Here is a 27,875-nt window from a genome sequence, read left to right as displayed (position 1 = left end):
AGCCAAGGTCCAAGAGATCACCCGAGTCACCTTCAACCAAATGCTCCTGCATCCCTACACCCGACTGCCAACCTCAGACCCTAACTACACCCCTTAACAGCAGGAAGCAGCCAGACAGACCACGACGCCCTAAATTCTTATAATCAATAAGAGGTTGGACTGTTTGGGTGAAGGAAAAGGGACAAGATGGAGGAAGGTGAACAAGATGGAGCAGTCCCTGTTGTTTCCGGGTTCTTCTTCACAGATTTTCCTGTGCCCGGGAAAAGAACCAAATCAACTGAGCATGCGCAGAATGACGTCAAACCGAGGACACCGAAATTCAAGAAGCCACTCCTACACACACACCCCGAACTCCTCCCCTTCCAGCTCCCAGGCATAAAAGTCCACCGCCGGCCAGAGCCGGTGTGACTTCTTCGGCCCCCCACGTTCGTGGACCAGAGAACATCACCCGAGAGCGCCGGCGCGACTTCCCTGGCCCCCCACACCTGAGGACCAGAGAACCTCGTCCGAGAGTGTATGCATATTTGTAATAAAAGACTGCCACTTTCTTACGTACTTTGGCCTCGTGTTTAATTACTTAGCTCTCCTAAATTAAGTTACATTACATTAAATCAAAACAGTTGGTGCCAAATTAAATCAAAACAGTGAGGTGTGTTTTTAAAAGACCATTAGTCCATTCTACCTTTCCTGAACATTGAGGATGGTAAAGGATATAAAGGTTTCACTGAATACCAAGAGCCTGAGAAACTGCTTGGGTGATTTGACTAATAAAGGCTGGTCCCATATCAGACTGTATAGAGGTGGGAAGGCCAAACTGAGGAATTATGTCTGACAGAAGGGAAGTGAAAGGAATGAGGCACATCCCCCATATATCTCCCAACTTCCTGAGCCCAGCACAAACACATTCCTCCATATTTCTTTCAAACTTCAGAAAAACATCACCTGGGAGATCTCCGATAAGGAATGCTAAATGTATAATGTTAACCAATTGTAATGCTGTAACCGAGAGAATTACCTTGTTCCCTGTAACTTTACATATCCTGTTTACATTGGGCTATAAAAAGCAAGCACTCGCATTGTTCGAGGCCCTCTTGTATGCTGTGGAAGGGAGGGACCAAGTTCGAACTTGTAGTAAAGATCCTTGCCGCTTGGCTTTGACTCTGGACTCTGGTGGTCTTCTTTGGGGAACAAACGGTCTGGGTATAACAGAAGAAATGACAGCGGTGGCCTTCTCAGACCCTGTGGGAAAGGCCTCTACCTATCCAGTGAAAGTGTCTACCTAGATCAAGAGGTATTTTAGTTTCCTGACTGGAGGCATGTGAGTAAAGTCAATTTGCCATCCTGGGCGGGGGGGAAAACCTGGAGCTTGATGTGTAGGGAAGGGAGGGGGCCTGAGAAATTCCTGAGGAATAGTAGAATAGCAGATGGAACACTGAGAAGTGATCTTGAGGATGGATTTCCATGATGGAAAGGTTCTAAGAGGCAGGCTAGCAGCTTGTAACCTACGTGGAAGAGGTTATGAAATGACGACAGAATAAAATGGGCCTGTGAGGCTGGAAGGAAATATTTTCCTTGGTCTAAGAACCATTTGCCTTGTGTGGGAAGAGATTGACAGGTGGAAGTTTCAGCAGGGGAGTAGGTGGGAGTGGCCGATGTGAAGAAGGAAAACTGCCCTGTGGGATAGAAGTTGGAAGCTAGCTGCTTTTTTAGCTAACTTACCAGCATAAGCATTGTCCTGAGCAATCGGATCTGATGCTTTTTGATGGTTGCTTTTCAGTTACTTTATCAGCATAAGCATTGTCTTGAGCGATGGTTGGGGGAAGAAAATAGATTTTGCAAGTTATGAGAACTGTAGAGAGTTGAGCATAGTTTGTGATTTTTATAACAGTATTAAAGCAGTGGTAGCTGCTGTACGACAGACATGAGGACTAGGCTAAAACAGTAAGGTCAAGTTGTTTGGACAGAAAGGCTATAGGACGTGGTCCTGGCTCTTGTGTAAGAAATCTGACCACACTAACCATGCCTAGGAAGGAAAGGAGTTGTTGTTTTGTAGAAGGGATTGGGGTTTGGGAGATTAGCCGGACATGATCAGCAGGGAGAGTAAGTGTGTATTTATGAGAATTATGCCGAGATAGCTAACAGATGAGGAAGAAATTTGGGCTTGACTGAAGTAATGGGGCTGTCCTTGAGGCCTTGCGGCAGTAGATCCTAGGTAATTTGCTGAGCCTGATGGGTGTCAGGGTCAGTCCAAGTGAAAGCAAAGAGAGGCTGGGATGAAGGGTGTAAAGGAATAGTTAAAAAAGTATGTTTGATATCCAGAGCAGAATAATGGGTTGTGGAGGGAGGTATTGAGGATACGAGAGTATATGGGCTTGGCACCACAGGTGGATAAGGAAGACAATTTGTTTGATAAGGTGCAGATCTTGAACTAACCTGTAAGCCTTGTCCGGTTTTAGGATAGGTAAAATAGGGGAATTGTAAGGGGAGTTTACAGGCTTTAAAAGGTCATGCTGTAGTGGGCGAGTGATAACAGGCTTTAATCCTTTTGAAGCATGCTGTGGGATGGGATATTGGCATTGAGTGGGGTAAGGGTGATGAGATGGTGAGGAGTGCATGATCAGTCGCCAAGGAGGGAGTAGAGGTATCCTATACCTGTGGGTTAAGGTGGGGGGATACGAGGGGAGGATGTGAAGGAGGCTTTGACCTGGGAGAAAAGGCAGCAATGAGGTGTGGCTGTAGTCTAGGAATAGTCAGGGAAGCAGATAATTTAGTTAAAATTTCTTGACCTAATAAGGGAACTGGACAGGTGGGGATAAGTAAAAAGGAGTGCATAAAAGAATGTTGTCCAAGTTGGCACTAGACTTGGGGAATTTTAAGAGGTTTAGAAGCCTGGTCGTCAATACCCACAACAGTTATGGAGGCAAGGGAAACAGTCCCTTGAAAAGAAGGTAATGTGGAGTGGGTAGCCTCCATATTGATTAAGAAGGGGATAGACGTACCCTCCACTGTAAGAGTTACCCAAAGCATCTGTGATGTTCCAGGAGGCTTCCAAGCCAATGGGGCAGCATCAGTCTTCAGCCGCTAAGCCAAGAAGATCTGGGAAGGAGTCAGACAGAGCCCTGGACCAGAGCTCTAGGGGCTCTGGGAGTGGCTGTCGGTTGAGTTGGACGGTCCAATCTCCAGTGGGGTCCTGCACAGATGGGACACGGCTTAGGAGGAATCCCAGGCTGCGGGCATTCCTTGGCCCAGTGGCCAGATTTCCGGCACTTGTAGCAAGCTCCTGGGGGAGGAGGTTCTGGAGGAACCCCTGGCAGCTGCGGTTCAGGTGTTTGGAGATGTGGCTGGGGTTTGTCTCACAGTGGAGGCAAGGAATTGCAACTCAGAAATAAGTTGCTACTTGGCTGCCTCTACTCTATTATTGTACACCTTGAAGGCGAGGTTCATTAAGTCCTGTTGTGGGGTTTAAGGGCTGGAATTTAATTTTTGGAGTTTTATTTAATGTCGGGAGCAGATTGGGTAATAAAATACAATGCATATTGAGAATAAGATGGCCTTCTGACCTTTCAGGGTCTAGGCTGAAAAGCATCTCAGGGTTGCTGCTAAACGGATCATGAACTGGGCTAGGTTTTTCATATTTGATGAAAAAGAGCCTAAATGCTAACTGATTTGGGAGAGGTCGGATAAAGAAAAAGGAACATTAACCTTGACTAAGCCTTTAGCTCTAGCCACTTTTTTAAGAGGAAATTGCTGGACAGGTCGGGGAGGGCTAGTCATGGAACAAAACTGTGAGCCAGACCGGGTGTGAGGGGAGGTGATAAAAGGATTATAGGATGGGGGAGCAGAAACTGAGGAAAAATTGGGACCTAGCTCAGCCTGGCGAGGAGGACAGAGGTCAGATGTGTCTGTAAAAAAGGAAGACTGGAAAGACTCAGTGATGCTTGGGGTTGGGACTGAGGGGACAGGTGGGAGGGAAAGAAGGAAGACTTGGGATGAGTTGCATTGGGAACAGAGACTAGGGAGGGACCGATGTGTAAAAGAATGCCTGGACGTCAGGCACCTCAGACCATTTGCCCATTTTATGACAAGAATTATTTAGATCTTGTAGGATGGAAAAATCGAAAGTGCCGTTTTCTGGCTATTTGGAACTACGGTCGAGTTTGTATTGGGGTTAAGCGGCATTGTAGAAGAAAATAAGGCATTTAGGTTTTAGGTCTGGTGTGAGTTGAAGAGGTTTTGAGTTCTTGAGAACACAGGCTAAGGGAGAAGGAGGAGGAATGGAGGGTGAAAGGTTGCCCATAGTGAAGGAGGCAAGCCCAGAGAAAAGAGAGAGTAGAGACACGGAGAGAAGGAGTTCTGGGGTTCTTGCCCTCCAGAAAAGTGGGAAATGGGTTGGAGTGTGGAAGTAAGGGATTGGGGTGCAAAACTAACAGGTCAGGGTTCTTGCCCCTCCCCCAGAAAAGCAGAGAAGGGGTAGAGACAGGGAGAGAAGGGGGTCGGGGTGCTTGCCCCTCCCCCAGAAAAGCAGGGTTTGCCACTAAGGGTGAAGGACCAAGGCAGGCATCCCTGCAGCATGGTCAGACACCTCTGAAACATGGGTGAGTAACCAGAGAGGCGTTCCTGCAATGATTAAACACCAAGGGAAGGCTGCCTTCCCTAGTCTGTGACCGGTGCCGGCGTTTTGCGTCCACGGATAAAACGTGTCTCCTTTATCTCTACCAGAAAATGAAAGGAATTGAGATTAAGAGAAGGGAGAGATTGAAGGGTGGCACCAAGATTGAAAGAGGTTGAGGGATAGTGAGAGAGGTTGGAGAAGAGAGTAAAAAGGGGCCGCTTACCTGATTTAAAATTGGTGAGATATTCCTTGGGCTGGTTGGTCTGAGGACCAGAGGTCATAGGTGGATCTTTCTCATGGAACAAAGCAGGAGGGCAGGTGATTGATCTCCCAAGGGAGGTCCCCCGATCTGAGTCACACCACCAAAATGTCATGCGCATCTGTGTGAAGAGACCACCAAACAGGCTTTGTGTGAGCAATAAAGCTTTTTAATCACCTGGGTGCAGGCGGGCTGAGTCCAAAAAGAGAGTCAGCAAAGGGAGATAAGGGTGGGGCTGTTTTGTAGGATTTGGGTAGGTAAAGGAAAATTACAGTCAAAGGAGGGTTGTTCTCTGGCGGGCAGGAGTGGGGGTCACAAGGTGCTAAGTGGGGGAGCTTTTAGAGGCAGGATGAGCCAGGAAAAGGAGTTTCACAAGGTAATGTCATCACTTAAGGCAAGGGCAGGGCATTTTCACTTCTTTTGTGGTGGAATGTCATCGGTTAAGGCGAGGCAGGGCATTTTCACTTCTTTTGTGATTCTTCAGTTACGTGTAAGTCACAGGGGATGCGATGGCTTGGCTTGGGCTCAGAGGCCTGACATATAATGTAATGCAGGATGTGATAAATGCCATAAAAGTTATATACATGACGTTTTGAGAATACAATTTAGCAAGAATTGAAATTTTGCTTATGGGATGATAAGAGCAGGGCAGAGGTCATGGATAGAAGTTAAAGCGTTCTTTAAAATGCAGATGGACTTGGGACCTCTCTTAATTTGAAGTTGGCTACAAATATGTTCACTTAATCATTCCTTTGACAAATATTTAATGAGCATGTGCTATGCCTGATAGTAGAATAATGTAAACTCCATGGAAAGGGGGTATTTTTGTCATTATATTCTCCCCAAGTACATAGAAAACTAAGAGAAAAACCGATAAAAACCTAACAAGATGATATATTCGATGATGTGAAGAGCTAAAAAGAAAAAATAGATAAAGAGGAGGGGGGATGTTGGTGCTTGTAGTGGATGGTGTGGGTCTATCACTCAACTGATCATGTTCAGTGGACACAGCACACTCCTCACACATGTTGATTCCCATGCCAATGCAGATGCCTCATCTTGCCCACAGCACCAACCTGAAATACAGAGATGTTTAATTTGTTGTAGAGAATACCACAAGGTGCTGTATAGGTTATAGGAACTATTTTGAAAGGTAGTCAGTGTTCTTTGAATGATAGTAACCTACTAAAATGGGGAACCCCTAAGCTCACTTGTACAACTGTTTTAGCTCAGAGCTATAGACTATTAAAGACAGAAGGAACGTTGCCCATGACCTGATTCAAACTTCTCATCTTAGAATGACTTGTGGGATTAAGTGGCTTGCTCAAGGGTATGGAGACAGTCGGTGGCAGACCTGATGTTCAAGTCCAGATTGCCTGCCTCCAAGGCCCCTGTTGCTTCCATTAAACCAACTTTTCACTTTGTCTTAGGCAGAGAGGCCTCAGAGAGAGGAAGCATGACCTGAAAAAAATAGAACCAGAACAAGAATCATGCAAGAACATTTAATAAGGGGCCAACTTGTGTCAGGCACAATTTGAGAATTCCAACTTTTATTGTCTTATATTTAAGGAATATTTTATGATTCTATCCTTCCGATTTTTTTGAAGAATGAAAATATTACATATTTTAATTGAAGACCCCTAACTACCACTCAGAAAAAACTATCATCTTGAAACCTGATACTTCTTTAGGCCTTGCATGATTTTACATTATTACACTTAATAAGTATACATTAAAACAACAAATAGCATATTTTCCATTTTTCTAATACTATATTAATTTTACTGTAATGTGGATTTTTAATTTTACTCTAATGTAGATTTCTGCAGTTTATTTTCACTTTCATTTTGAGAATTATTCAAATCCATACATGAGTTCTAGATATTCTATTATTATTTTTTCCCTTTAAATATTTTTTATAGCTGTTTTAACTTCACAGTCAAATTGAACAGAAACTAGGTTCTCATAAGCCTTTTCATCAGAATCCTGCACCAGAGTGGTACATTTTTTACAATTGATGAACCAGTGTTAATACATTATTATTAACTAAAGTCTAGTGGATTCATTAGACTTTAGTTTCATTCTTTGTGAAGAATTATATTAGATGCATTCTTTGTGATCTGCAGTTCTATGGTTTTGACAAGTGCATAATGTTATGCATCCACCATTACGGTATCATAAAGAATAGTTTCAGTGACATAAACATCCCTTATACTGAGCCTGTGTATCTCTTCCTCTTCTGCTTCAAATCCCCGGCAACCATTGGTCCTTTTCCTGCCTCTATTGTTTTGTCTTTTCCAGAATGTCGTATAGTGGAAATACCATAGGATGTAGGTTTTTACAACTGGCTTCTTTCACTTAGTAACATGCATTTAAGGTTTATCCATGTCTTTTCACAGCTTGATAGCTCATTTCTTTTTGGTGCTGCATAAGATTTCATTTTCTGAATGCACACAGTATATCCATTCACCTCCTGAAGGACATCTTGGTTGTTTACAAATTTTGGCAATTACAAATAAAGCTGTTGTAAATATTCGTGTACAGGTGTTTGTATCAATACAAGTTCAAATCTTTTGGGTAAATACCAGTGAGCATGATTTCTGAATTTTACGGTAAGAGTATATTTAGTTTTGTAAGAAACTGCCAAACTGTCTTCAAAATTGATTTACCATATTCATGTTCACCATGGCTTAGAAATCCATTATGTAAATATTTCAAAATTTATTTATCTGTTCTTTCACTGATGGACAGTTTGGTGGTCTCAAGTCCAATTTGTAAATGATGAATTTTTCTAAGTTGTGGCTATAGATGTGGAATTTGTGGGTTATTTCACATTTCCAACTTTATTACATGTTCTGAGAGTGATCTCCAAAGATATTGTGTCAATTTACGCTTCTTCTGCCAATATATCAGAGTTCTATATTTTATAAATTATGATCCTGCACTTGGTATTTTCAGGCCTGATGTTTTAATTCAATCAAAGACTTGTGAACTTGGAATTCAGTGTTCTTTCACCTTCTATGCATCTGATTATGGAGGGTTGAGTGTATTCGTATGTGTATTTGTCATTTTGTCTATATTAAAACTGAGATTGCTTATATTTTTCTAATTGATCGGTAGGAATTTATATATTCTGGATAATAACAGTAATAGCTAACCCTTATTGAGCTTTGTTCCTGGTACTTTCTGAGCATTTTAGATATATGAGTGCAGTAAATTGTCTCAACCTTTTAAGGTAGGTAATAATTCCATTTTACAGATAAGAAAACTGAAGTACTAAAAAATTGAGCTACTTGCTCAAGCTCAGTTTTAAGTAATAAATGCACAATTTCTAACCAGCTCAGCTGGCTCCAAAAGGGTTTATACTAGAATAAACATTTGTCTTTTATTCGTGAATAGCCACAATCAGTGACTTTCCATTTTAGTTGCTTTATGGTGTTTCATATCATTCAAAAAAAATAATTTAATTGAGATTAATTGTACTATTTTATTTCTTTATGATTACTTTCTGTGTTTTGTTAAAATATTCCTACAGGATGTCAAGCTCATATTGTCCTATATTCCCTTCTGAAAGTTTTAAACTTCTAAATTATGAGAAATTTAATTTCTCTGTAATTTAATTCCTTGTACTGCATGGAGTATTTTACTTTTTTTTTACTGTGGATGTAGAATTATGTAAGCACAATATACTGAAGAGTATATACTTTATCCATAATTTCTAAAGTCAGTTCTCATCTGTCTAGTTAATCACAGGACTTAGTTTGGATTTTCTGTTCTATTCCACCAATCTATTTATTTTTGTGCTTTCATTATTCTGGATTTTTATTATACTTTGCAAAACTTTGCAAAAACGTTTTATAGCTGGGATAACAAGTTGCCCTCTGCCTTAGCCTTCTTCAAATACATCTTAGTTATTATTCTCTTAACGCGTAATAATTGAATAATACGTATTTATGGGGTACAATATGTCGTTTTGATCCATGCATACACTGTGTAATCATCAAGTCATGGTAATGAGCATACTCATCACCTTATTTTATTTTTTTGCTGTAAGGACATTCAAAATCCTCTCCTCTAGCTATTTGAAACATACAATGCATTATTGTTGGCTGTAGTCATCCTCCTATCTAGTTATCTAATATTGTACCTGTTGAGCAACCTCTAATAATGCTCCCCTCCTCTCTACCCTTCTCAGGCTGTGGTAATCACAGTTTTACTCTCAACCTTTATAAGAGCAACTGATTGGTTGATTGATTGAGACAGAGCCTCCCCTCTGTCGCCCAGGCTGGAGTGCAATAGCACGATCTTGGCTCACTGCAACCTCTACCTCCTGAGTTCAAGCAATTCTCTTGCCTCAGCCTCCCGTGAAGCTGGGACTACAGGCACCCGTCATGATGCCTGTCTAATTTTGTATTTTTAATAGAGATGGAGTTTCGCCATGTTAGCCTTGAACTCCTGACCTCAGGTGATCCACCCACCTCGGCCTCCTAAACTGCTGGGATTACAGGCATGAGCCACCACGCCCGGCCAAGATCAACCTTTTTTAGATTGCACACATGAGTGAGATCATGTGATATCTTAGTTATTCTTGATGCTTTTCTTGCCTATGAATTTTAGGTGGAGTTTGTTAAGTTTCATGAAAACCCCTGTGCAATTTTGAATGGAATAATATTGAGATAATATATTATTTAACATTTAGAAATTTTATGTTTTATCACATTGTACTGCCATCCACAAAATATATTTATTCTTTTATTCGAGTTTGCTCTAATGACATTTTGTAACTATCTCTAAATGATTTTTCATACATAGAAATATATTCAAACATATCTGATTTTATTCATCTATTTTCAGAAAGTTATGCTCTTTATTTCTATTCACTTTCTTTCCCTCTGTGCAGCAGTGGTCCCCAACCTTTTTGGCACCAGGGACTGGTTTCTTAGACATCAATTTTTTTTATGGATGGGGGATGGGGCATTGTGGGAGGTGGGGATAGTTTCAGGATGAAACTGTTCCACCTCAGATCATCAGGCATTAGGTTCTCATAAGGAGCACACCACCTAGATCCTTCGCATGCACAGTTCACAACAGAGTTTGCACTCCTATGATAACCTAATGCCCTGCTGAGCTGAGAGGCGGAGCCAGGTGGTCACGCTCTCTCATCAGCTGCTCACCTCCTGCTGTGCTGCCTGGTACCTAACAGGCCATGGACAGGTACCAGTCCATGCTCCCAGGGTTGGGGATGCCTGATTTATATGATGTATCTTCTTCATTACTGTATTTTAAACTCTTCTCTTAGATTTCTTACAGATGTTTCTCCAGGAAGTAGCATATACCTTGACTTAGTACTACTCTGGCCCATTGGTTTATTGTTTCTATCATTTATTAGGTTTTACTTGTTTTATAATATGAAAACCCCTAATTTTTATTTGGTGATTTTAATTCATTTATATGAATTACAACCACAGATATATTTGGACTTATACCATCATAACAGATGTTTTTGTTTCTTTAATTCTCCACCTTGAGTTGATTTTTGTAAAATTTTTCTCTAATGATGTGGAGTGTGTGTGTGTGTGTGTGTTTAATTGTTAGCCTTAAATTTAAAAAAGCATCAAATGTGTAAGTATACTTTCTCCTAACAAGAATAGAGCATTAGTTCTATCCTAAAACATTAAAGGAAAGGTGGGGCTAATATATGAGAACCCTAACCTCATATTTTTAAAGCTGTAGCATTTTAATTTACATTTACTTTATGCTTAAGGTCCGGTGCTCTTTAGTCGGCACATGATGAACACTGCCAGGACTAGTTCCTTCCTTTCAAGGCAGCAGGTTCCCTTCTGTCCCAGGGTGTGTCTAGAAATGTCATCCAGGAGCTAGGGATTGGGATGGGGGATCTCATGACTCTCAGGAAGAGTCAAGAGGTTATGACTTTCCTTATGCTTCAGATAAGATAAATGTAAATTAAAATGCTACAGTATGATTAGTTTCCTGATGGTCAATAATATTGAGCACATTTTCATTTGTCTATTGGCCATCTATGTATCTGCTTTGGAGAAATGTTTATTCAAATCCTTTGACATTTTTAAATTGTCTTTTTATTATTGAGTTGTAATATTCTTATATAGTAGATACAAGACTCATCACATATATAATTTACAACTATTTTCATCATTCTATGATTTATCTTTTTACTTTTTGATGTATCATTTGAAACAAATATTTTTAATTTTGATGAAGTCTAGTTTACCTATTTTTTAAAATTGTTGCTTGACTTTATTCTGTTTTATAAAAGTGTATGCCTAACTAAGAGTCACAAAGGTTTTCTCCTGTATTTTCTTCTGAGAGCTTTAGAGTTTTGGCTTTACATTTAGATCAATGATCATGAGTTAATTTTTTTTGTTTGATGTGGAGTAGGAGTTCAGTTCATTGTTTTGAATGTGAATATAGTTTCCCAGCACTATTTGTTGAAAGATTCATGACGATCTTCCTGAAAATCAATTTAATGTCAAAATAAGGTTTATCTCTGGGCTCTGACTTCTATATCATTAATCTATATGTCTATTCTTATGCCAGCACTATGCTTTCTTAATTACTATGGGGTTGTAGTATGTTTTAACATCAGAAAGTATGAGTCTTCCAACTTTGTTCTTTTTTCAACATTATTTTGGCTATTTTGGATCTCTTAAATTTCAAAATGAATTTAGAATTAGCTTGTCTTTCCTGCAAAGAAGGCTGCTGGGATTGTAATAGATTTGCATTGAATGTATATGTTAATTTGGGGTATTTTGCCATCTGATGCATGATTATGGAATATCTTTCTATTTATTTAGTTCACTTTAAATTATTTCAACAGATGGGAGAGGCTGAGCAAGATGGCCAAATAGAAGCCTCCATTGATCATCCCCCCTGCAGGAACACCAGATTTAACAACCATCTACATAAAAAAGCACTTTCATAAGAACCAAAACTCAGGTGAGCAATCACAGCACCTGGTATTAACTTCTAAATATCACTGAAAGAAGCACTGAAGAGGATAGAAAAAACAATTTTGAATCACTAATGCTACCCCTCTTCCATCCCCACCACTATGACTATGTGGCATGGAGAATCTGTGTATTTGAGGAAGGGAAATCTCAGTGCCTGTGAGAGTGCATTCAACTCCTTACTGCCCTGTCACAGTGTAAAGCAAACCCAGCCTGAACTCAGTTGATGTCCACCCATGGAGAGAGGATTTAGACCAGCCCTAGCCAGAGTGGAACTGCCAATCCCAGCAGTCAGAACTTGAGCTCCAGCAAGCCTCACCACCATGGGCTAAAGTGCTCTGGGGTTCTAAACAAACTTGGAAGGCAGTGTAGGTCCCATGGACTACAATTAGCACTGTGCTGGGTACGAAGACAGTGGATGTTGGGCGCACACATCCTAATGAGACACTAGCTGGGGCAGTTAAGAGAGTGCTTGCACCACCCCTCCTCCAATACCAGGCAGCAGAGCTCGCAGCAAAAAAACTGACTTCTTCCTTCTTGAGGAGAGAAGAGGGAAGAGTAAAGAGGACTCTGTGTTGTATCTTGAATACTAGCTCAGTCACAGTACAATAGAGCACTGGGAAGAGCCTTAAAGTTCCCCATTCCAGCTCCTAGCTCCTGGATGACATTTCTAGACACACCCTGGGCTGGAAGGGAACCCACTGCCTTTAAGGGAAGTAGCCAGTCATGGCAGGATTCATCATTTGCTGACTAAAGAGCACTTTAACCCTGAATAACCAGCACTTATACCCAGGTAATACATACCCTAGGCTATGGGTAAGACTTAGATATGCTGGCTTCAGGTCTGACTCAGCACATTCCTAGCTGAGTTGTCTATAGGGAAAGACTCCTTTTAATTGAGGAAGGCAGAGTATAAAGTAAAGGAGGCTTTGTCTTGTACCTTAGGTACCACTCAGCCACAGTGGGGTAGAGCATCAAGCTCTTGGTGTCCCCATTTCCAGGCCTTGATTCTTGGATGGCCTTTCTGGACCTGCCCTGGGCCACAGGGGAGCACACTTCCCTGAAGGGTAAGTGTCAGGCCTAGCAATATATACCACAAGCTGACTGAAGAGATTTGGGGCCTTAAATGAACATCAGTGGTAGCCTGATAGTACTCCCTGTGGGCCTGTGGTAGTGGTAGCCACAGGGAGAGACTCCTTGGCTTGTGGAAAGGGCAGGGCAGAGTGGCCTTAGCCATGGCAATATAAAGCACCAGGTAGATTTCTAAGGTTTTTGACTGCAGTTTCTGGCTCCCAGATAGCATCTCTGGATGCAGGAGGGCCTGGGAGGACTCACTATCCTGAAGGAAAGAACATAAGTCTTGGTGGCTTTGCCACCGGCTGACTGTAGAGCCCTAGGCACTTAGCAAACATAGGTGGTAGGTAGGTAGTGGTTACAGCAGGCCTTGAGCAAGAACTAGTACTGTGCTGGCTTCAGGTCTGGCCTCTGCAGTCCCAGTGATGGTGGCCACAGTGGGGGCTTGTGTCACCCGAATCAGGACAGAGAGACAGGCATCATCTATGTGGAAAAGTAAGGAAAGAGAGTAAGAGTCTCTGCCTGGTAATGCAGATAATTCTTTTAGATCTTATGTACAACCACCAAGGTGGTATCTCTACAAGTCTGCAAGAACCACAGTGTTACTGGGCTTGGTGTGGCCCCTAATGCAGTTTGGCTTAGCTCCTAATACCTAAATCACTTCAAGTGCATGGAAAGCCTTTTGAAGAAAGATGGCTGCAAACAAGCCCAGACTGTGAAGATTATGATAAATACCCAAATGTTCAATGCTTGGACACTGACAAACATCAATAACCATCAACATCATCCAGAAAACACCTCACCAAATAAACTAAGTAAGGCACCAGGAAAAAATCCTGGAGAAACAAAGATATGTGACCTTTCAGACAGAGAATTCAAAATAACTGTTTTGAAGAAACTCAGAGAAATTCAAGATAACACAGAGAAGAAATGAAGAATTCTATCAGATAAATTTAAAAAGAGTCAAGCAGAAATTCTGTAATGGAAAATGTATTTGACATACTGAGTAATGCATTAGAGTCTCTTAATAGCAGAACGGATAAAGCAGAATTAGTGAGCTTGAATACAGGCTATTTGAAAATACACAGAGGAGACAAAATGAAAAAATAATAAAAAACAATGAAGCATGACTACAGGATCTAGAAAATAGCCTCAAAAGAGCAAATCTAAGAGTTATTGGTCTTAAAGAGGAGGTAGAGGAAGAGATAAAAGTAGAAAGTTCATTTGGAGGGGTAAAAATAGAGAGCTTTCCAAACCTAGAGAAAGTACAAGAAGGTTATAGAACACCAAGCTGATTTAACCCAAAGAAGACTACCCTGAGGCATTTAATAATCACACTTCCAGCTGGGTACGGTGGCTTGCGCCTGTAATCCCAACACTTTGGGATGCTGAGGTGAGGTCAGGAGTTCAAGACCAGCCTGGCCAAGATGGTGAAACACCATCTCTACCAAAAATACAAAAATTAGCTGGGCATGGTGGTGGGTGCCTCTAATCCCAGCTACTTGGAAGGCTGAGGCGGAGAATTGTTTGAACCCAGGAGGCGGAGGTTGTAGTGAGCCAAGATCATGTCACTGCACTGCAGCCTGGGCAACAGAGTGAGACTCCACCTCGAAAAAAAGATTTTTTTTTCAAAGGTCAAGAATAAGGAAAGAATCGTAGAAGCAGCAAGAGAAAACAACAAGCAATGGGGCTCCAATACATCTGGCAGTAAAGTGCTGAAGAAAAAAAAAAAACAAAAACTTCTACCCTTGAATAGTTTATCTGGTGAAAATATTCTTCAAACATGAAGGAGAAGTAAAGACTTTCATAGAAAGGTCTAGTGTTGATGAAATTCCTCAGCTTTTGTCTGACAATAAATGCTCAAGGGAGTACTTCAGTATGAAAGAAAAAGTTTTTAATGAACAACAAAAAAAACATTTGAATGTACAAAACAGAAAATCACAGACTATTATAACACTGTAACTGTGGTGTTATGAAAAGATAAAAAAAAAATAACTACAATAACTTTTCAAGACATAGACAGTAAAATAAGATAGAGAAAGTAAAATTATAAACCAGGGAGATGATGTTAAAGAGTGAGTTTCTATTAGTTTTATTTTTGTTTCTTTTAGTTTCTTTTTGCTTTTAGTTTTTATTATTGCTTGTTTGCTAGTTTGTTTACACAATCAGTGTTAAGGAGTCATCAGTTTAAAATAAGTTATGAGATACTATTTGGAAAGCTTCATGGTAACCACAAATCTAAAAACAGAGTACATCACCAGAGAAAATTACCTTCTTTATATGGAAGACAGGAAGAAAGGAAAGAAGATCACAAAACAACCAAAAAACAAATAACAAAATGACAGGAACCAGTCTTTAATTCATCAATAACATTTAATATAAATAGACTAAACTCTCTAATCAAAAGATATAGAGTGGGTGAATGGATGAGAAAATAGGACCCAATGATCTGTTGCCTAGAAGAAACATACTTCACCTATAAAAATACACATAACCTGAAAATAAAGGGATGGAAAATGATATTCCATATAAATGGAAACCAAAAGAGAGTAGGAGTTGCTGTACTTATATCAGACAAAAGAGATTTCAAGACCACAACTATAAGAAGCACCCAGTGGCTCATGGCTGTAATCCCAGCACTTTGGGAGGCCAAGGTGGGCAGATCACCTGAGGTCAGGATTTCAAGACCAGCCTGGCCAACATGGCAAAACCCCATCTCTACTAAAAAATTAGCCAGGCATGGTGGTGGGTGCCTGTAATCCTAGCTACTCAGAAGGTTGAGGCAGGAGAATTGCTAGAACCTGTGAGGAAGAGGTTGTAGTGAGCCGAGATCATGCCATTGCACTCTGGCCTGGGCAAAAAGAGCAAAACTCCATCTCAAAAAAAAAAATAAATAAATAAAATAATAAAATAAAAAGAGACAAAGAAGGTCATTGTAGAATGATAAAGGATATAACAATTTTAAGTATATATGCATTCTTCAATTCTGGATCATACAGATATATAAAGCAAATACTACTAGAGTTAAAGAGAGAGACTGTAATACAAAAAGGCTAGAGACTTCAACATAACACTTTCAGCACTGGACAGATCTTTCAGACAGAAAATTAACACAGAAACATTAGACTTAATCTGCCATGTAGAACAAATGGACCTAATAGATATTTACAAAACATTTCATCCAATGGCTTCAGAATAAACAGTTTTTTCCTCAGCACATGAATAATTCTCAAGGATAGACAAAACAAGTTTCAAAACATTCAAAGTAATTGAAATAATGTCAAGTATCTTCTCTGATCACAATGGAATAAAACTAGAAGTCAATAGCAAGATGAATTTTGGAAACTAAAGAAACCCATGGAAATTAAACAATATGCTCCTAAATGACAAGTGGGTGAATGAAGAAAATAAGAAAGAAAGTGAAAAATATCTTGAAACACATCAGGGATACAGAGAAAGCAGTACTGAGAGGGCAGTTTATAGCAATAAGTACCTACATAAAACAAATTTCAAATAAATACCCCAATAATGCATTTTAAAGAACTAGAAAAGCAAGAGCAAACCAATTCCAAAATTAGTAGAAAGTAAAAATGATTGAAATGAAGAAAACAACTTGGTTTTATGAAAAGATACCAAAAAATATAAACCTTTAGCCTAACTAACCAAGAAAAATAGAAGACCCACATACATAAAATTAGAGATAAAATCAGACATTGCAACCAATACTGCAGAAAAACAAAAGATCATTACCGGCTACTACAAGCAACTATATGCCAATAAATTGGAAAATCTAGAAGAAATGGATAAATTTCTAGACACATACAACCTACCAAGATTAAATCATGAAGAAATTTAAAACCTAAACAGACTAATAACAATTAATGAGTTTGAAATCATAATGAAAAGTCTCACAGGAAAGAAAAGCCTGGGATCTTCTGGCTTTACTGCTGAATTTTACCAAACATTTAAAGGCAGACTAATACCAATCCTACTAAAAATATTCTGAAAGAGAGAGAATGGAATACATCCAAACTCATTGTATAAGGCCAATATTATCCTGATAACAAAACCAGAGGACAAATCCTAAAACAGAAAACTACAGACCAATATCCCTGATAAATATTGATTCAAAAATCCTCAATAAAACACTAGCAAACTGAATTCAACAATACATTACAAATATTATTTGTCATGACCAAGTGGGATTCATCTCACAGATGCAAACATGGTTCAACATATGCAAATCAATCAGTGTGATACATTATATACATAGAATGAAGGATAAAAAAACCATATGATTTCAGTTAATACTGAAAAAGCACTCAATAAAATTTAATATCCCTTCATAAAAAGAACCTTCCAGAAACTGGGGATAGGAGTAACATAGCTCAACATAATAAAATCCATGTATGACAGACCCACAACTAGTGTTATACTGAATGGGGAAAAACTGAGTCTTTTCTCTAAGATCTGGAACATGATAAAGATACCCAATGTCACCCCTGTTACTCAACATAGTACTGGAAGTCCTAACTAGAGCAGTCAGACAAGAGAAGGATATAAAGGGCATCCAAAATGGACAGGAAAAAGTCAAATTATCCTTATTTGCAGATGATATAATCTTGTATTTATATAAACCTAAACCTCCACAAGAAAACTATTAAAAACTGATAAGCAAATTTAGCAAAGTTGCAGCATACAAAAGCAACATGCAAAAATCAGTAGTATTTCTATATGCCAACAGTGAACAATGTGAAAAAGAAATTTAAAAAGTTAACCCATTTACAATAGCCATGCATAAAATTAAATATCTATGAATTAACCAAGTAAGTAAAAGATCTAATGTAAACTAAAACACTGCTGAAAGAAATTGAGGAAGACACCAAAAAATAGAAAAATATTCCATGTCTATGACTTTGAAGAATTAATATTGTTAAACTATCCATACTACCCAAAGCAATCTACAGATTCAGTGCAATCCCTATCAACATTTCAATGACATTCTTCATAGAAATAGAAAAAACAATTCTAAAATTTATATGGAACCACAAAAGACCCAGAATAGCCAAAGTAATCTTAAGTGAAAAGAACAAAACTGGAGGAATCACATTACCTGACTTCAAATTATACTACAGAACTATAGTAACCAAAACAGCATGGTACTTGCATAAAAAAAAAAAAAGACCAATAGAATTGAATAGAAAACCCAGAAACAAATCCACACACCTGCAGTAAACTCATTTTTGACAAAAGTGCCAAGAAAAATAGAAGACCCAAATAAGGAAAAGACTGTCTTTTCAATAAATGGTTCTGGAAAAACTGGGTATGTATATGCAGAAGAATAAAACTAGAATAAAAATAGAAAGACTGCTAGCTCTTGTCATATAGAAAAATCAGATCTAAATTGATTAAAGACTTAAATCCAAGACTTCAAACTATGATACGACTTCAAGAAAGCTTTTGGTAAAATCTCTAGGACATTGAGTTGGGCAAAGGTTTCTTGAGAAATACCTTACCAGCACAAACAACCATAACAAAAATGGATAAATGGGATCACATCAAGTTAAAAGGCTTCTGCACAGCATAGAATACAACCAACGAAGTGAAGAGACAACCCACAGGATGGGAACAAATATTTGCAAACTACCCATCTGACAAGGGATTAATAACCAGACTATATAAGTAGCTCAAACAACTCTATAGAAAATAGTCTAGTAATCCAATCAAAAATGGGCAAAAGATTTCAGCAGACATTTCTCAAAAGAAGATATGCAAATGGCAAAGAGGCATATGAAAAATTATTCAATATCATTGATTATCAGATAATAAACTACAATAAGATGGCTGGGCACAGTGACTCATGCCTGTAATCCCAGCACTTTGGGAGGACGAGGTGGGTGGATCACGAGGTCAGGAGATTGAGATCTTCCTGGCTAACATGGTGAAACCCCATCTCTACTAAAAATACAAAGAATTAGCCAGGCATGGTGGTGGACACCTGTAGTCCCAGCTATTTGGGAGGCTGAGGCAGGAGAATGGCGTGAACCCAGGAGGCAGAGCTTGCAATGAGCTGAGATTGCACCACTCCACTGCACTCCAGCCTGGGTGACAGAGCAAGACTCTGTCTCAAAAAAAAAAAAAAAAAAAAAAAAAAAAAACCAACCGCAATACGATATCATCTTATCCCAGTTAAAATGGTTTACATCCAAAAGACAGACAATAACAAATGCTGCCAAGGATGTGGATGTGGAGAAAAGGGAACCCTTGTACACTGTTGGTGGGAATGTAAATTAATACAATCACTGTGGAGAACAGTTTGGAGGTTCCTCAACAAACTTAAAGTAGAGCTACTCTGTAATGCAGCAATTCCACTGACTGAGTATAGATCCAAAGAAAGGAAATCCATAGATGGAAGTGATATCTATGCTCCTATATTTGTCACAGCACTGTTTACAATAGCTAAGATTTAGTAGCAACCTAAGTGTCCATCAACAGATGAATGGTTAAAGAAAATATGGTACATATACACAATGGAGTACTATTCAACTATAAAAAGGAATGAGATCCTGTCATTTGCAACAACATAGATGGAACTGGAGATCATTATGTTAAGTGAAATAAGCCAACAACAGAAAGACAGACACTGTATGTTCTCACTTATTTGTGGGATCTAAAAATCAGAACATTTAAACTCACGAGTATAGAGTAAAAGGATGGTTACCAGAGTTTGGGAAGAGTAGTGGAGAGCAGAGAGGGGGATGGCTAATAGGTACCAAGAAAATAAGAAGAATGAGTAAGACCCACTATTTTATGGCACAGTAAGATAACAATAGTGAATAGTAACTTAATTGTACATTTTAAAATAACTTAAAAAGTGTAATTGGGCTGTTTATAACTCAAAGGATAAAGGCTTGAGGGGATGGATACCTCATTCCCCATGATGTGCTTATTTCACATCACATGCCTGTATCAAAACATCTCATGTATTCCATAAATATATACACCTACTATATAGCCACAAAAATTTAAAAAAGAAAAATAAAAATGTGCATTTATACTGTCTTTAAAACTTACATTATTTTCCCCAAATCCCTACCCTTACTAGATGTTTTCTTGTGACTCAGTGGTCAATAACTGATTACATGGCCACCTTTGTCTATAAGGGAATTTAGACAAGCTGAGGGCAGGTTTAACAATATTGGCTTAGACAAGTCATGATTCGTCATCACTGGGTGCTGGGCACTTTGGTGCCAGCCATACTCTCATTCTCTCAAGTTGTAGTTCTATTAACTGGGAAGAAAAAGGGGATTGTATGTAAGGTAGGTGGAAAACAGTGCCAGATGTATTGCTCCTTAACCCTCTCCTCCCACCCCCAGCACATAAACAGCACATACTGTGTCCTATATAGTCTTAATTTCACCTAGAGAAAATCCATTTTCTAATTGTTTATTGTTCTACTCAGTAAGTGAAACTTACTTCTCTGTAACAAAAAAGCTGTTGCTCAGTTCTTAACCATAGTCAATTACTTCAGTTCCATGAATTCATAGCATACCACTGGTTTTCTCCCTCAAACCACAACTCCTGTTTGGAACTGGTATTGAAGTTATTGAGTAAAATTATAAAGAGCATGTAGAACACTTATGAACTGAGTCTACCTTTGCTAAGAGAAGAGGAGATTGCTGGTCCTGGTTGGGATGTTTTACATTAAAGGCAGGCAGAAGGGCAAAGGACTGGGGCTCTTTGGAACACAGTTGCCTTTTCTTTCTTGTGAAAGAACCAAATGTGTGACATTTCCATTCAAATGGAAAAGTGAGAACACAAGGAATGAGGCTTCATTAGGCTATTAGAAGTTTTATACCTAAAATGTTGACACAGTACACTGCGTCTCTACATACTGCCATACCAACCCCTTTATTTTAATACCATCAATGTTTGAACCCCAGGAGTTTGATCCTGCGGGATATTTGATTCCACACTTGCAAATACCAGCAAGGTTTATAGTTAATCCATTTCAATAATGACCCCCAATTGTTTACTTCTCATATCCATGTCCTATGCTGTGTGATTTGCTGCTCTTACCATTAAGAGGTGAAATCTCTTTCCTCACTATTTGAATTTGACTGTGCCTGGTGAGTGACATTGAACAAAAGAATGCAGCAGAAGTGATGGTGTGCCAATTCCAGGTCTAAGCTTTAGTCTCTTGAGATTCTTGCAAACAACGATGTGGGCAAATCCAGGATGGCCTGCTGGAGGGAGACAATTGAAACATTACCCTCTTCACCCTGACCAATAGCCAGTCAATCATTAGACATGGGAGTGAGGACATCCTAGGCCAGCCACTGACCTGATGACTGCAGATACATGAGTGAGCTCTGCTCAGATCAGCTAAATGTGGGTCGCACCAAAAGAATGACTCAGCTGACCAACAGATTCATGAGTTAAATATGTCCCTTTTGTTTTAAATCACAAATGTTATAGGGTTTAAACTATCTTGTTATGAAGAATAGTTGAACTACTTGCTCTGAGTAGAAGTCAATGTAAGTCACATTTTCAATAAAAATACAGGTTTGTTGTTATGTAACTTAAGGTAAATGTGCTGGCCTAAATTATCTTTCCACTCTACTCAAGAGAAATTACTGTATTTCAAGGTCATTCTGATCAAATCCTCAAAGCCAATAATGTCTCAAAAGTACTTGCAAATATTAATATATTTTTATTTGATTTTATTAGTCATATCAAAAATCACTAAATACTTATGAATATTATAATTCTTGACCTATTTTCCTTTTAATTTAAAACTTCTTAGTTTTAAATATATTACATGTTCATTAAGAAAGAAAAATGCAAAACAAAGTGGGAAGAAGAAATTTTTGAAAGAAAGCCTGTAATCCCATCGAGTCACAAAGAATTGTTTGACATTTTAAGCTGACTTAGAGTTTCCCTAAATGGTTTTCCAAATACAGACAGGGTCCAACTGGCCTCCTGCAGATAGAAATATACTCTATATGCAAATGAGAAAACTTCTGAATTTAGTCTAAAATATAGATATCTATCATGTGCGTGCACACACACACTCACAAGTTCACACAATTACCTCCTCACAGAGGTTCCTCATAGACCTTTTTTTTTTTCTTTTGGGGGAGGAGGGGTGTTTGTAGCAATAAATCAGAATAGAAAGCAGCAGCAGTAAAACGTTTTAGCACCTCCTGCCTGTGATTTCAGTGCCAAATATAATTTTCTAAGTTTTTAATCAAAATTTTGAGGTTTTCGTCACAAGCTGACCCACAAGTCCTAGAATAAAATAATGTCAATAACAATGTTATTTTTTGAGTGCTTAGTATACACTAGGTCACCTGATGTAGTCTCTACATTTGGAATTCTGTTTTTCTCTACATAACACTCTGAGATAGGTAATGTTATTACCGTTATCTTATAAAGAAAATGAAGCTTCAGAAGGCCGAGACACCTTTGAATGTTTCATCTTAGTAAATATTGGGGCAGGGACTTTACCCATTGCAACTAATTACCAGTCTCCTTCTGTTAGCCATTCTGCTACAGGCCTTCTGGGGCTCCCAAGATTCCAGAGGGGTGTCATTGTTGAACTTTGTGTGGTTCTATTTAACAAAGAATATAGGATTGATGCAGAATGTATCTTATCAATCTTAGTAAGAAAATTCTTCTATTCATGTGCCTCATACATTAAACCTGTGTGATCATAACTAAAGATATAAAGTTTTATATTCATATAAAACATCATGTTTTTATGCTTCCTTTGGATAACAGTAGGCAGATCTTATTTCTACAGCCTAAGATCCAAAATGCATAGCAGAAATAATACTGGACATGAAGTTGCATGGACCTGGGTTTAATTTTTAATTCCTACCAGTTCAATGAGATTATGGGCATGTGTGTTTGTTTACTTTCATAGATATTAGTCCAACAATAGATGCAACTCTTAGAACCCTGAAGGCGGATTCTCAGATACAGTTTTGTCTCAACCAGAAATCACAAACCAGTTGACTTAAATTTGCAAAATTGCTTGGTTTCAGCGTTTAACTTTGACCCATTTGATGTTAAATAACAAAAAAGAAAGAATAAAAAGGAAGGTATATAAAAGGAAGGAAGGCAGGAAAGGAGAAAGGAGGGAGAGATCTTGAACATATGTGGAAGCTCTAGAGATTTCACTTAAACATCTGTGTGTCCAGGTTCTCTTGAAAAGCAGAATATCAAACAACACAAGCACACATTCCATTTGAAAAAAACAAAAAACAAAAAACAAAAAAAAAACAAGCGAGAGCAGTGGCCAGTTCCCTAGTTTGGGCATATGATCATTATTGTGTCACATTCTTCACTGGTTCCTTTGATCTCCCAGGCCCTAAGGCTAAGTAGTAAATGTCAGGCATTGCCAAATGTGTGCTAATGTGTGTGTATGTATGTGTCTAATGCCTTTTCTGGTGTTCCAGGCCTCAGGGTTTGAGACATAAATCCTAGCTAAATCCAAAATGAGTAAGAAAAGGGTTATATTACTGTCTTATTTTAAGTACAGTACTCTCCTTTCCTTAGAATTATTATTTACCATTACTTAGAGAGGTAATTGATCTTTTTTTTGCTGCTCCCCCTCAACCCGCTCAAATAAAAATTTATTTTAAGGACTGGCCCTTAGTTTTTTTTTTTTTTTTTTTTTTTTGAGACGGAGTCTCGCTCTGTCGCCCAGGCTGGAGTGCAGTGGTGCAATCTCGGCTCACTGCAAGCTCCGCCTCCCGGGTGTACGCCATTCTCCTGCCTCAGCCTCCCGAGTAGCTGGGACTACAGGCGCCCGCCACCGTGCCCGGCTAATTTTTTGTATTTTTAGTAGAGACAGGGTTTCACCATGGTCTCGATCTCCTGACCTTGTGATCCGCCCGCCTCGGCCTCCCAAAGTGCTGGGATTACAGGCATGAGCCATCGCGCCCAGCCTCGCCCTTAGTTTTACAAAAGAAGTACTCTATTGAAGAAGGAATTAGTGAAATCAACTATAACCTAATAGTAGTAGTTAAAGAAATTTTAAAATCCTCTTAAAGTTGCTACAAAGTGTGACCCCCCCCCCCGGCCCCCGACCTTACTCTCAAGTTAAAAGAGAGTATTAACAGCCTGTCTTCTCTCTGTGGACAGTGGACTTTATCTATACTCCCCAACTCCACATTCCTCAACATTGATTTCAGACCCAGTGAGTTCCTGCATGGCTGCAGGGGCACAAGACTGATAAGTGTAGGTTGCAAGACATGTTTCTCTCAAGATGTAAGAAATGTCGTAATGCTGCCTTTGTTTCTTGCTTCTGTAACTTGCGTACCACCTCACGTAGTTCCTGCCTTAAGATGTTTAAAAGTAGGGAAAGCCCTTAGTTCAGGGCTCAGACTTTCTGGGTGTATATCTGGCTGAGTCAGTGATCACCTTAATTTAATAAACCTTTTTTGGTCTCTCCAGTCTTTGATTGTCCCGTAACATTTCTGCAGGTCTGTCCGGGATTGGAGATGGCCAATTTTCTGTCTCCTTTGCCTGTGGGCTAGAGCCCCAGGACACAGGAGACCTGGGGTCCTTGGTGCCACCAGGAGAGCTTCAGCCTGGAAGGAGAACGTCCCTCCCTCATTCCCGAGCCCTCCCCCAACAGCACAAATGGAACCAGTAGAAAGGGTTGGAGGACAGTCACCGGGGCAGTGTGCAGACATCTGAACGCAGTAAGGTTTGGACCCTAAGGCAAGACCTATCCCGTAAGGATGGAAGGGGAGCCTGGTCACCTCCCAGGGCATGAGGACTAGTCTGACCTGAGGGGGTTGGGACAATGGGAGAGGCACACTGATTTGAATGAAACTCACCCTGACACCAGACGTGGGTGGGGCTCGCGAGTTGGTCAGAAAGTAAAACCATTTCAGGGATGGGAGAGATGTGTGAAAGTGAGTGAAAGAGATTGTCCTGGGAGAGACCAATGTGGGGTGGGATGTGGGGAGGCACAGATCTCTTAGTGTGTACTGTGTGCCCCAAGGCAAGTGTGGGAAAAATCAGACCTATGACACTGCATATGGTCCACGGGACCAGCTCCACAGCTGCAGTTAGCTGTGACAGGAATTAAGGCATGCTCCTAACTAAGCAGTGTCTGAACCTCCTGTAATAGGACCCAGTCTGGTCTGTCCAGGAGTGAAAGTGCATCTCAAAGGGTGGAATGGGAGGAAAAGCATCAAAGCCTACTTCACTGGAGTGGATGTTGGAAAATTTCAAGAAAGGTTTTAATGGAGATTATGGAGTTAACCCCTCAGAGATTGAGAACTCTCTGTGAAATAGATTGGCCTTTTTTTAATGTTGGGTGGCTGACCGAAAGGATGATAGACAGAGAGATAATTGGCCGTGTGTTTAGGGTAATAACCAGAGTCAAACAACAGCCTGGGTACCTGGACCTGTTCCCATACATTGACTCCTGGCTGAGTGTCATTCAAACTTGCCCCAGGTGGTTACAATCCTGTTTTGAGACTTACTATAAGACCCTGGTAGCTCGTGCCAGATCTGAGGCAGCAAAAGAACTTAAAGGGATGGTGGAAAGAAAGGAAAAGCTGCAAGGAAAACAGAAAAAACCTATTCTGCAGGCTTCACCCGAGGAGAGGGAGTTTCCACCTCTCTATGTCCCAATCTGTCCATCTCTAGCAAGGCCAAGGCAAGATGCTACACAAGCGGCCCCTGAGGAATCAAGCTCAGAGGAGAGTGAGCCTCAGGCATCACCCCACAGGGAAGAGTCAGAGCCCCCTACCTATAAAGACTGAAGAAGCACTTCAAGGTGATGAGGCAGGCCATCTCAGATCCAGCCACATCTGAGCCTTGCAGATGTTTCTCCAGGAGACACAAAGACAAATTTATCATGATAAATAGGGTCAAGTACAAGGAGGGCAATGCCTTTTTGTTTACAAGCCTTTCCACACCACTAACCTCCTAAACTGGAAACAGCATACACCCTCCTATGCAGAGAAGCCCCAGGCCCTCATAGACTTCTGTGGTCCATCTTTGTGACTCTTAACCCTACCTGACCTGATTGTCAGCAACTACTTTTAACATTGTTCTATACAGAAGAAAGCAGGAGAGTTACTCAGGCAGCCTTACAGTGGTTAGAAAGCAATGCGCCTGAAGGCACAAATTATGTCAAGTGGTATGCACAGGAGAAATTCCCAGAAGCAGATTCAAATTGGGATCCAAACCAGGCAGAATTGCAAAACCTGCAGAGGTATTGGGAGGCACTCCTTAGTGGAATAAAGGCTGGAGGGAAAAAGGCAATGAATATAGGAAAGGTTTCAGAGGTATGCCATTCACTGATGAGAGTCCCAGTGAATTTTATGAAAGACTCTGTGAAGCATTCCAGTTTTGTACACCATCTGATCTGGAGGTTGTAGGGAATCAATGCATGGTTAATGTGGCATTTGTGGGCCAGGCATTAGGTGACATTAGACAGAAGCTTCAGAAGTTGGAAGGTTTTGAGGGTATGAATATTACCCAGCTCATTCAAGTGCTACTAAGGTGTTTGTTAATCGAGAGGAGGCAACCAAGAAAGAGGTAAAGTGCAAAGCCAAGGAAAAGGCTGATTTATTGGCTGCTGCTCTGGTTGAAAGAGAGACTGGTTTTGTGAGAGGATGTGGACATGGTCTTGGACGTGGTCGCAGGAGAGGACAAGCTAGGCCAGGGTTTGAAGGCTGGCCTAGGCTTGAGAGGGATCAGTGTGTGAGATGCAAACAGAAAGGGCACTGGAAGGATGAATATCCAGAAAGAGAAAAGGAAGAAAGCAGCAGCCAGGGACCTGATGCCCAGCCAAGGCCTGCAGCCTCTAGCCATTGTTCTAAAGCTGGATACTGATCTGGTCGGCTTAGCAGGAGTTGAGGAATATAAGGACTGAGACAGACCGGGCTCCATTTCTCTAGACCTCCAGGAGCCCCTGGTCTCTATGAACGTGGGAGGCCAACAGATGGACTTTTTGGTAGATACAGGTGCTGAACCCTCGGTGGTAACACGGCCTGTTGGGCCACTATTTAAAAACTCTGCTACTATCATTGGGGCAACCAGAGTATCAGAGAAAAGGCCTTTCTGTCAATCCAGAAAGTGTGTCATTGAAGGACAAGAAGTTCAACATGAATTTTTATATTTGCAAAATTGTCCAGTGTCCTTGTTAGGAAGAGACTTGCTCCAGAAATTATAAGGACAAATCTTTACACCAGAAGGGGACATGACTCTAAACCTAGGTCAAAGAAAAGCCATGATAATGACCCTTACTGTCCCAACAACTGAGGACTGGAGACTCTATGAGAGATGCAACATTTGTAAAGATGCATTTTACCAGTGGGAAAATGAGGCAATGTATGAGGAATTATTTCTCAAGCTGCCAGGGGTCTGGGCGGAAGACAATCCCCTGGGGCTAGCCATAAATCAGGCACCTGTAGTGGTGGAGCTGCTGCGGGGCACTTACCCAGTGCGAATCCGTCAGTATCACATGCCAGTAGAAGCCACCCTTGGGATTATAAAGCATATAGACTGGCTCCTTAAATTTGGAATAATAGAAAGATGTGCCTCTTCTTGGAACACTCCATTGCTACTGGTGTTAAAGCCCTCTGGAGATTACCAGCCGGTACAGGATTTGCAGGCAGTAAATAAGGTTGCAGCTATATTATATGCCATTGTGCCCAACCCATATACAATGCTTGGGCAAATTCCTGCTGATGCTGCTGGGTTTACATGCTTAGACATAAAGGATGCATTTTTCTGCATCCCACTAGCTCCTGAAAGCCAGGGCATCTTTGCCTTTGAGTGGGGCTCATCACAGTATACTTGGACCAGGCTCCTCCAAGGATTTAAAAACTCCCCAACCATTTTTTGAGGAACCACTAGCCTCAGATCTGAAGGCTTTTGTGCCACCAAGTGACCACTGTGTCCTGTTGTA

The 27,875-nt window shown here is 40.3% G+C and overlaps 2 long non-coding RNA genes across 2 annotated transcripts in view; one reads left to right on the top strand and one right to left on the bottom strand.

Annotated features, from left to right (window-relative positions):
* Positions 1–27,875, top strand: part of LOC112424779 (uncharacterized) — a 336,616-nt gene that overhangs the window by 299,178 nt on the left and 9,563 nt on the right. Inside the window, exon 3 of the long non-coding RNA XR_011619558.1 lies at positions 11,728–11,846. This is a non-coding gene — a long non-coding RNA (uncharacterized lncRNA). The remainder of the gene's footprint in view (positions 1–11,727; positions 11,847–27,875) is intronic.
* LOC105470916 (uncharacterized) lies at positions 866–21,275 on the bottom strand. Its single transcript, XR_980869.2, has 6 exons — positions 21,011–21,275; positions 5,861–5,947; positions 4,836–4,992; positions 3,000–3,096; positions 1,720–1,801; positions 866–1,196 (listed from the first exon to the last, which is right to left on the bottom strand). It is a non-coding gene; the product is annotated as an uncharacterized lncRNA (long non-coding RNA).

The sequence above is a fragment of the Macaca nemestrina genome, chromosome 2 (assembly GCF_043159975.1).
Source record: "Macaca nemestrina isolate mMacNem1 chromosome 2, mMacNem.hap1, whole genome shotgun sequence".
Taxonomy (NCBI): Eukaryota; Metazoa; Chordata; class Mammalia; order Primates; family Cercopithecidae; genus Macaca; species Macaca nemestrina.
Note: the sequence above shows the minus strand (reverse complement) of the source record. Positions and strands in the feature narration are given on the sequence as shown.